Source organism: Arachis hypogaea, chromosome 1 (assembly GCF_003086295.3).
Source record: "Arachis hypogaea cultivar Tifrunner chromosome 1, arahy.Tifrunner.gnm2.J5K5, whole genome shotgun sequence".
NCBI classification, from domain to species: Eukaryota; Viridiplantae; Streptophyta; class Magnoliopsida; order Fabales; family Fabaceae; genus Arachis; species Arachis hypogaea.
Genome location: NC_092036.1, coordinates 44608555 through 44618255, shown reverse-complemented (window position 1 = coordinate 44618255; position 9701 = coordinate 44608555). Strand labels below are relative to the sequence as shown.

The following is a 9701-nucleotide window of genomic DNA, read 5'->3' as shown; positions in this document are numbered from 1 at the left end:
TTTTGTGGGTTGTAAAAGCATTAAACAATGAAACCAGAATAAAGAAAGCAATTATGCGTTTGGTGTGAAAAGAGCGAGAGAAAATAGTTAAGGTATCAGAGATGTTTACTTTTTAGGATTAAAGTTTCTTACCAACTATTTTAATCATGCAAGATTCATTTTATGACAAACTATAATTAACTAAACCCTAATCTCTTAGTGATTTAGTCTCCTCTAACTTTCATCAACCGCCAATCTCTTGGTCACTTAACTTCGATTAGAGGGTTAAGTGCAAATCTAGTTTATGCTACAAAAACCTAATTACCCAAGGTTAATCGGATTATATGTCACATATCTAGATAAGTCCATGTAATAATCAGTTTAGGAGGAAATTACTTTCAAGCTATTGTTCATGTGAGAGACCTCTCTCAAGGATCACATGAACGCATATAGAATAAGGGTCATACTCTCGTTCCACCCAAATTCAGAAAATTAAGAACGAAAGTAATCCTTGAGATTGAATCAATGCATTAATTAAAATAGAAATAAATAGAGTTCCAAACCTTAACCAAGAAGTTTAGTGGCTCATGACTTACTGAGAAACAAGGGTTCTGAAAAGTGCGAAAGAGGGAAAGATCTGAATGTCTGATCCCCCTAAAGGGTGAATCTTTTTCCTTTTATATCTAACCTAATTTGATTTGAAAATAAAATAAAATAATAAATATTAAAACTAAAAGATATTGTTTGTATATAAAAATTACAAAATTAAAAGATAAGATAACTAATAAAGGCTAAATCCAACTAGAGATGCTCCAAGAGTGGGCTTTGAACTCGGACTGCCTGGCGCTAAATGTCAGCTGGGCATTTAGCACCCAAAAGGGAGCACAGATGTTACTCTTGTGAAGCTTGCTGGTGCTAAATGCCAGTTGGCGTTTATCCCCAAAAGGGGGGCAAGGACGTTACTCTTGTGAAGCTTGCTAGCGCTAAACGCCAGCTTAGCGTTTAGTGCCCAGAAGGGATGCTTCAACTTTTCTCCTTTTAGCTCAAAACTCTACCAACTTGCTCCGAATTACACCTAAAATCATAAAAATACTAAAACAACTCAAAGCAGCATCCGAGGAGGATTTTTGCACTAAAATATCATGAAACTTAATAATTTCTAACTAAAAACAACTAGAAAATAAAGGAAAAAAAAGGTACAAGATGCTCATGCATCACTATGGCAAATCTCAAAACTAGCAATGGGAAGGGAATGTTGAAATTTTATTTCTGGTTCACCTTCCACATCGACTCATAAATCAAATGTAACATAGCTATCTTCTTACCCTCTAAAATAGCCCAAATAAGCATAGTAACACAGAGTTGAATGTGGGTGGCATGGGTGCTAGGTAACATATAATCAACCACTATCTGCTGCCATATCCATGCCTCGAGAGTAAAATCACAGCATGCAATGCAGATAGGGGTAGCTTTTTTCCCCGCACTATACTCCCAACGGGCCTCAGGATGGCCAATCTTCTCCAAAATAGGATCCAAAGGGATCTTGCCCTTAATCACATCTGCCTTAATCTTCTAATAGGTATCTCGGCTAGGCAAGATGTGAAGAATCTTTAGGAGGGCTTCAAAAGCTTGATTGGATATATCCAATCGCTTCCCATAGAGGAATATCGTCTTCACTTCCCAAGCTAAGAGATATCCATAGAATTCCTTTACCATTGGTGCACGAAATTGTGATCATCAACAATGGCTCCAATGACTTGGTAGCTCTCACACGTGAATTACACTTAGTCACAACTCCGCACAACTAACCAGCAAGTGCACTGGGTCATCCAAGTAATACCTTACGTGAGTAAGGGTCGATCCCACGGAGATTGTTGGTATGAAGAAATCTATGGTCATCTTGTAGATCTCAGTCAGGCTGATTCAAATGTGATTGGATTAGATAATTAAAAGATAAATAAAATAGGATAGAAATACTTATGTAAATTAATGGTGGGAATTTCAGATAAGCGTATGGAGATGCTTGTCCCTGTTGAATCTCTGTTTTCCTACTACTTTCATCCAATCCTTCTTACTCCTTTCCATGGCAAATTGTATGTAGGGCATCACCGTTGTCAATGGCTACATCCCATTCTCTCAGTGAAAATGGTCCAAATGCTCTGTCACAACACGGCTAATCATCTGTCGGTTCTCAATCAGGTTGGAATAGAATCCCGTGATTCTTTTGCGTCTGTCACTAACGCCCAGCCTTCAGGAGTATGAAGCTCGTCACGGTCATTCAATCCTGGAATCCTACTCGGAATACCACAGACAAGGTTAGACTTCCCGGATTTCCATGAATGCCGCCATCAATTCTAGCTTATACCACGAAGATTCTGATCAAGGAATCCAAGAGATATGCGCCCGGCCTAAGGTAGAACGGAAGTGGTTGTCAATCACGCACGTTCATAGGTGAGAATGATGATGAGTGTCATGGATCATCACATTTATCAAGTTGAAGTGCAATGAATATCTTAGAACAAGAATAAATCGAATTGGATAGAAATTAATAGTAATTGCATTAAAACTTGAGGTACAGCAGAGCTCCACACCCTTAATCTATAGTGTATAGAAACTCCACCATTGAAAATACATAAGTGAAAGGTCCAGGCATGGCCAAATGGCCAGCCCCCATGATCTGAGAACTAAACGTCCCAAGATGTCTAATACAATAGTAAACTATCCTATTTATACTAGACTAGCTACTAGCGTTTACAGGAGTAAGTAATTAATGCATAAATCCACTTCCAGGGCCCACTTGGTGTATGTTTGGGCTGAGCTTGATCTATCCACGAGCTGAGGCTTCTTTTGAAGTTGAACGCCAAGTTGTAACATGTTTTGGGCGTTCAACTCTGGTTCGCGACGTGTTTCTGGCGTTTGACTCCAGAATGCAGCATGGAACTGGCGTTGAGCGCCAGTTTACGTCATCTAATTACGAATAAAGTATAAACTATTATATATTGCTGGAACGCTCTGGATGTCTACTTTCCAACGTCGTTGAGAACGCGCAATTTGGAGTTCTGTAGCTCCAGAAAATCCATTTTGAGTACAGGGAGGTCAGATTCCAACAGCATCAACAGTCCTTTGTCAGCCTCCTATCAGAGTTTTGCTCAGGTCCCTCAATTTCAGCCAGAAAATACCTGAAATCACAGAAAAACACACAAATTCATAGTAAAGTCCAGAAATGTGAATTTAGCATAAAAACTAATGAAAATATCCCTAAAAGTAACTAGATCATACTAAAAACTACCTAAAAACAATGCCAAAAAGCGTATAAATTATCCGCTCATCATATTACCAAACTTAAATTGTTGCTTGTCCCCACGCAACTGAAGATAAAGTAGGATAAAAAGAAGGGAATATACTATAAATCCAAAAATATCAATGAATATTAATTCTAATTAGATGAGCGGGACTTGTAGCTTTTTGCTTCTGAACAGTTTTGGCATCTCACTTTTTCCTTTGAAGTTTAGAATGATTGGCTTCTCTAGGAACTTAGAATTTTGGATAGTGTTATTGATTCTCCTAGTTAAGTATGTTGATTCTTAAACACAGCTACTTTTATGAGTCTTGGCCGTGGCCCTAAGCACTTTGTTTTCCAGTATTACCACCGGATACATAAATGCCACAGACACATGACTGGGTGAACCTTTTTCAGATTGTGACTCAGCTTTGCTAGAGTCCCCAGTTAGAGGTGTCTAGAGCTCTTAAGCACACTCTTTTTGCTTTGGATCACAACTTTAACCACTCAGTCTCAAGCTTTTCACTTGGACCTGCATGCCACAAGCACATGGTTAGGGACAGCTTGATTTAGCCACTTAGGCCTGGATTTTAGTTCCTTGGGCCCTCCTATCCATTGATGCTCAAAGCCTTGGATCCTTTTTACCCTTGCCTTTTGGTTTTAAGGGCTATTGGCTTTTTCTGCTTGCTTTTTCTTTTTCTTTCTATTTTTTTTGCAAAAATTTTTTTTTCTGCAAGCTTTTGCTTTTTCTTGCTTCAAGAATCAATTTTCCTGATTTTTCATATTATCAATAACATTCTCTTTGTTCATCATTCTTTCAAGAGCCAATAATTTTAACATTCATAAACAACATGATAAAAAATATGCACTGTTCAAGCATTCATTCAGAAAACAAAAAGCATTGTCACCACATCAATATAATTAAACTAAATTCAAGGATAAATTCGAAATTCATGTACTTCTTGTTCTTTTTGAATTTTAAAAAAAAATTATTTAAGAAAGGTGAAGGATTCATGGAATTATTCATAGCCTTAAGACATAGTTACTAAACACTAATGATCATGAAGTAGAGACACAAATATAGATGACATAATAAACATAAAAACCGAAAAACAGAAAAAAATAAGAACAAGAAATGAGTCCACATTAGTGGCGTCTTCTTCTTGAAGGACCAATGATGTCCTTAAGCTCTTCTATGTCCCTTCCTTGCCTTTGTTGCTCCTCCCTCGTTGCTCTTTGACCTTCTCTTATTTCATGGAGAATGATGGAGTGCTCTTGATGTTCCACCCTTAATTGATTCACATTGTAACTCAAATCTTCTAAGGAAGTATTGAGTTGTTCCCAATAGTTATTTGGAGGGAAGTGCATCCCTTGAGGCATCTCCGGGATTTCTTGGTGATGAGCTTCCTCATGCGTCTCTTGGGTTCCATGAGTGGGCTCTCTTGTTTGCTCCATCCTTTTCTTAGTGATGGGCTTGTCCTCCTCAATGAGGATGTCTCCTTCTATGATAACTCCAGCTGAGTAACATAGATGGAAAATAAGATGAGGAAAAGCTAGCCTTGCCAAAGTAGAGGACTTATCGGCTATTTTGTAGAATTCATGGGAGATGACTTCATGAACTTCTACTTCCTCTCCAATCATGATGCTATGAATCATGATGGCTCAATCCACAGTAACTTCAGATTGGTTGCTAGTGGGGATGATGGAGCGTTGAATGAATTCCAACCATCCTCTAGCCACAGGCTTGAGGTCCAGTCTTCTTAGTTGACCCGGCTTGCCTTTGGAGTTTCTTTTCCATTGAGCTCCTTCCAGACATATGTCCATAAGGACTTGGTCCAACCTTTGATTAAAGTTGACCCTTCTAGTGTAGAGGCGTGCATCTCCTTGCATCATCGGTAAGTTGAACGCCAACCTCACATTTTCTGGACTAAAATCTAAGTATTTCCCCCGAACCATTGTAAGATAATTCTTTGGATTTGGGTTCACACTTTGATCATGGTTCCTAGTGATCCATGCATTGGCATAGAACTCTTGGACCATTAAGATTCTGACTTGTTGCATGGGATTGGTTAGGACTTCCCAACCTCTTCTTTGGATTTCATGTCGGATCTCCGGATACTCATTTTTCTTGAGCTTGAAAGGGACCTCGCAGATCACCTTCTTCTTTGCCACAACATCATAGAAGTGGTCTTGATGGGCTTTGGAGATGAATCTTTCCATCTCCCATGACTCGGAGGTGGAAGCTTTTGTCTTCCCTTTCCCTTTTCTAGAGGATTCTCCGGCCTTAGGTGCCATCAATGGTAATGGAAAAACAAAAAGCTGATGCTTTTACCACACCAAACTTAAAATATTGCTCGCCCTCGAGCAAGAGAAAAAAAGAAGAAGAAGAAGAAGAAAATATGGAGGAGAGGGGGAGAGGTGTATTCGGCCAAGAAGGAGAAGAGGGGGTTGTGTTGTGTGAAAATGAAGTAGAATAGAGGGGTATATATAGGGAGGTGAGAGAGGGTAGGTTCGGCCATTTAGGGTGGGTTTGGGTGGGAAAGATTTTTGAATTTTGAAGGTAGGTGGGGTTTATGGGGAAGAGTGGATGGATGTGAGTGGTGAAGGAGGTAATTGGGAAGAGAGGTTGAGGTGATTGGTGAAGGGTTTTTGGGAAAGTATGTTATAGGATTATTAGGAGGGAAGGTGAGAATATGTTAGGTGGGGATCCTATGGGGTCCACAGATCCTGAGATGATCCTGTGGGGTCCACAGATCTTGAGGTGTCAAGGATTTACATCCCTGCACCAATTAGGCATGTAAAATGCCTTAGCATACCATTCTGGCGTTTAAACGCCAAAATGATGCACGTTCTGGGTGTTCATCGCCCATGTGTAGCATGTTTCTGGCGTTGAACGCCAGTTCCATGCTTGTTACTGGCGTTCAGCGCCAGCTTTCCTCAAGGCATATTCCTGGCGTTTAAACGCCAGGATGTTGCTTGTTTCTGGCATTCAGCACCAGATCCATGCTCTGTTCTGGCGTTGAACGCCAGCCAGATGCTCCTTACTGGCGTTTAAATGCCAGTAAGTCCTTCCTTCAGGGTGTGATTTTTCTTCTGCTGTTTTTGATTCTGTTTTTAATTTTAATATTTTTTTCGTGACTCCACATGATCATGAACCTACTAAAACACAAAATAACAATTAAATAAAAATAAAATTAGATAAATATAAATTGGGTTGCCTCCCAAAAAGCGCTTCTTTAATATCAATAGCTTGACAGTGGGCTCTCTTGGAGCCATAAAGGTGATTAGGTCAATGTTGTGAACTCCCAACACCAAACTTAGAGTTTGGATATGGGGGTTCAACACCAAACTTAGAGTTTGGTTGTGGCCTCCCAACACCAAACTTAGAGTTTGATTGTGGGGGCTCTGTTTGACTCTGTATTGAGAGAAGCTCTGCATGCTTACTCTCCCTTGTTACAGAAGGATAGCCGTGTGCCTTAAACACAAGGTAGTCCCCATTCAATTGAAGGACTAATTCTCATCTGTTAACATCTATCACAGCTTCTGCTGTGGCTAGGAAAGGTCTTCCAAGGATAATGCACTCATCCTCCTCCTTCCTAGTGTCTAAGATTATAAAATCAGCAGGAATGTAAAGGCCTTTAACCTTTACCAACACGTCCTCTACTGATCCATAAGCTTGTCTTACTGACTTGTCTGCCAATTGTAATGAGAATAAGGCAGGTTGTACCTCAATGATCTCCAGCTTCTCCATTACAGATAGTGGCATAAGATTTATGCCTAACCCTAGGTCACACAGAGCTTTTTTAAAGGTCATGGTGCCTATGGTACAGGGTATTAAAAATTTCTCAGGATCTTGTTTCTTTTGAGGTAGAGTTTGCTGAACCCATGTATCAAGTTTACTAATGAGCAAGGGAGGTTCACCTTCCCAAGTCTCAGTACCAAATAACTTGGCATTCAGCTTCATGATGGCTCCTAGATATTGAGCAACTTGCTCTCCAGTTACATCTTCATCCTCTTCAGAGGAAGAATAGTCTTCAGAGCTCATGAATGGCAGAAGGAGATTTAATGGAATCTCTTTGATCTCTATATGAGCCTCAGATTCCTTTAGGTCCTTAATAGAGAACTCCTTCTTGCTTGAGAGACGTCCCAGGAGGTCTTCCTCACTAGGATTTTCGTCCTTCTCCTCCCTTGTGCATTCGGCCATATTGATTACATCAATGGCCTTGCACTCTCCTTTTGGATTTTCTTCTGTATTGCTTGGGAGAATACTGGGAGGAGTTTCAATGACTTTCTTACTCAGCTGGCCCACTTGTGCCTCCAAATTTTTTATGGAGGACCTTGTTTCACTCATGAAATTTAAGGTGGCCTTTGACAGATCAGAGACTAAATTTGCTAAATTAGAGGGGCTCTGCTCAGAATTTTCTGTCTGTTGCAGAGAAGATGATAGAAAAGGCTTGTTATTGCTGAGCCTGTTTCTTCTACCATTATTAAAGCCTTGTTGAGGCTTTTGTTGATCCTTCCATGAGAAATTTGGATGATTTCTCCATGATGAATTATAGGTGTTTCCATAAGGTTCACCCATGTAATTAACCTCTGCCATTTCAGAGTTTTCAGGATCATAAGCTTCTTCAGAAGCTGCCTCTTTAGTACTGTTGGATGCATTTTGCCATCCATTCAGACTTTGAGAAATCATGTTGACTTGCTGAGTCAACACTTTGTTCTGAGCCAATATGGCATTCAGAGCATCAATTTCAAGAACTCCATTCCTCTGAGGCATCCCATTATTCACGGAATTCCTCTCAGAAGTGTACATGAATTGGTTATTTGCAACCATGTCAATAAGTTCTTGAGCTTCTGCAGGCGTTTTCTTTAAGTGAATGGATCCACCTACAGAATGGTCCAATGACATTTTAGAAAACTCAGATAGACCATAATAGAATATATCTAATATGGTCCATTCTGAAAACATGTCAGAAGGACACTTTTTGGTCATCTGCTTGTATCTTTCCCAAGCTTCATAGAGGGATTCACCATCTTTTTGCTTGAAGGTTTGAACATCCACTCTAAGCTTGCTCAGCTTTTGAGGAGGAAAGAATTTGTCCAAGAAGGCCGTGACCAGCTTATCCCAGGAGTCCAGGCTATCTTTAGGTTGTGAGTCCAACCATGTTCTAGCTCTGTCTCTTACAGCAAAAGGGAAAAGCATGAGCCTGTAGACTTCAGGTTCTACTCCATTTGTCTTAACAATCTCACAAATCTGCAAGAACTCAGTTAAAAATTAATAAGGATCTTCAGATGGAAGTCAATGAAACTTGCAGTTCTGTTGCATCAAAGCAACTAATTGAGGTTTCAGCTCAAAATTGTTTGCTCCAATAGCAGGAATTGAGATGCTTCTGCCATCAAACTTGGACGTTGGTTTAGTAAAATCACCAAGCATCCTCCTTGCATTATTGTTGTTGGGTTCGGCTGCCATATCCTTCTCTTGTTCGAAAATTTCAGTAAGGTTGTCTCTGGATTGTTGTAATTTAGCTTCTCTTAATTTCCTCATCAGAGTCCTTTCAGGTTCAGGGTCAGCTTCAACAAGAATGCCTTTTTCCTTGTTCATGCTCATATAGGGAATAAGGGAACAAGAAAAGAAAGAGGAATCCTCTATGTCACAGTAAAGAGGTTCCTTATTGTTAGTAGAAGAAGAAAGGGAATAAAGAAAAGAGAGGGATGAATAGTCTGTATAAAAAGTAAGGATAGGGGAGGTGATAAGAGATGAAGAGAAGTGAAGAGAAGAGTTAGTAAATAAATAAATAAATAGAAGAAGAGAAGAGAGGGAGAATTCAAAAATAATTTTGAAAAAGTAGTTAATGATGTTCGAAAATTAAAGATAAGATATAATTAAAATTAAAATTTAAAACAATTAGCTAACTTAAAAAGAATTTTGAAAAAGGGATTAGATATTTTCGAAAATTAGAGAGGAAAAAGTAGTTAGATGGTTTTGAAAAAGATAAGAAACAAACAAAAAGTCAAATAGTTAGTTGAAAAAGATATTAAAGTCAAATTTGAAAAGATAAGAAGATAATAAGTTAGACAAGATATTTTGAAATCAAATTTTTAAAAAAGATAAAATTTTGAAAAAATATATGATAAAAAGATAAGATAAAAGGATTTAAATTTTTAAAATTAAAATTAATTACTTAACTAACAAGAAACTAAAAGATATGATTCTAGAATTTAAAGATTGAACCTTTCTTAACAATAAAGTAACAAACTTCAAATTTTTGAATCAATCACATTAATTGTCAGTGTAATTTTGAAAATTTGAAATAAAATTAAGAAAAAGATTTTGAAATAATTTTAAAATTTTCAAAATTAATAAGATAAAAATGAAAAAGATTTTATTTTTGAAAAAGTTTTTGAAAAGATAGGATTTTTGAAATTGAAAATTTAACTTGAC

At 38.3% G+C, this 9701-nt stretch overlaps 1 non-coding gene across 1 annotated transcript; it reads left to right on the top strand.

Moving 5' to 3' along the window:
- The first annotated feature begins 8226 nt into the window (after positions 1 to 8226).
- LOC112712671 (small nucleolar RNA R71) lies at positions 8227 to 8330 on the top strand. Its single transcript, XR_003157876.1, has one exon. It is a non-coding gene; the product is annotated as a small nucleolar RNA R71 (small nucleolar RNA).
- The last annotated feature ends 1371 nt before the right edge of the window (positions 8331 to 9701 follow it).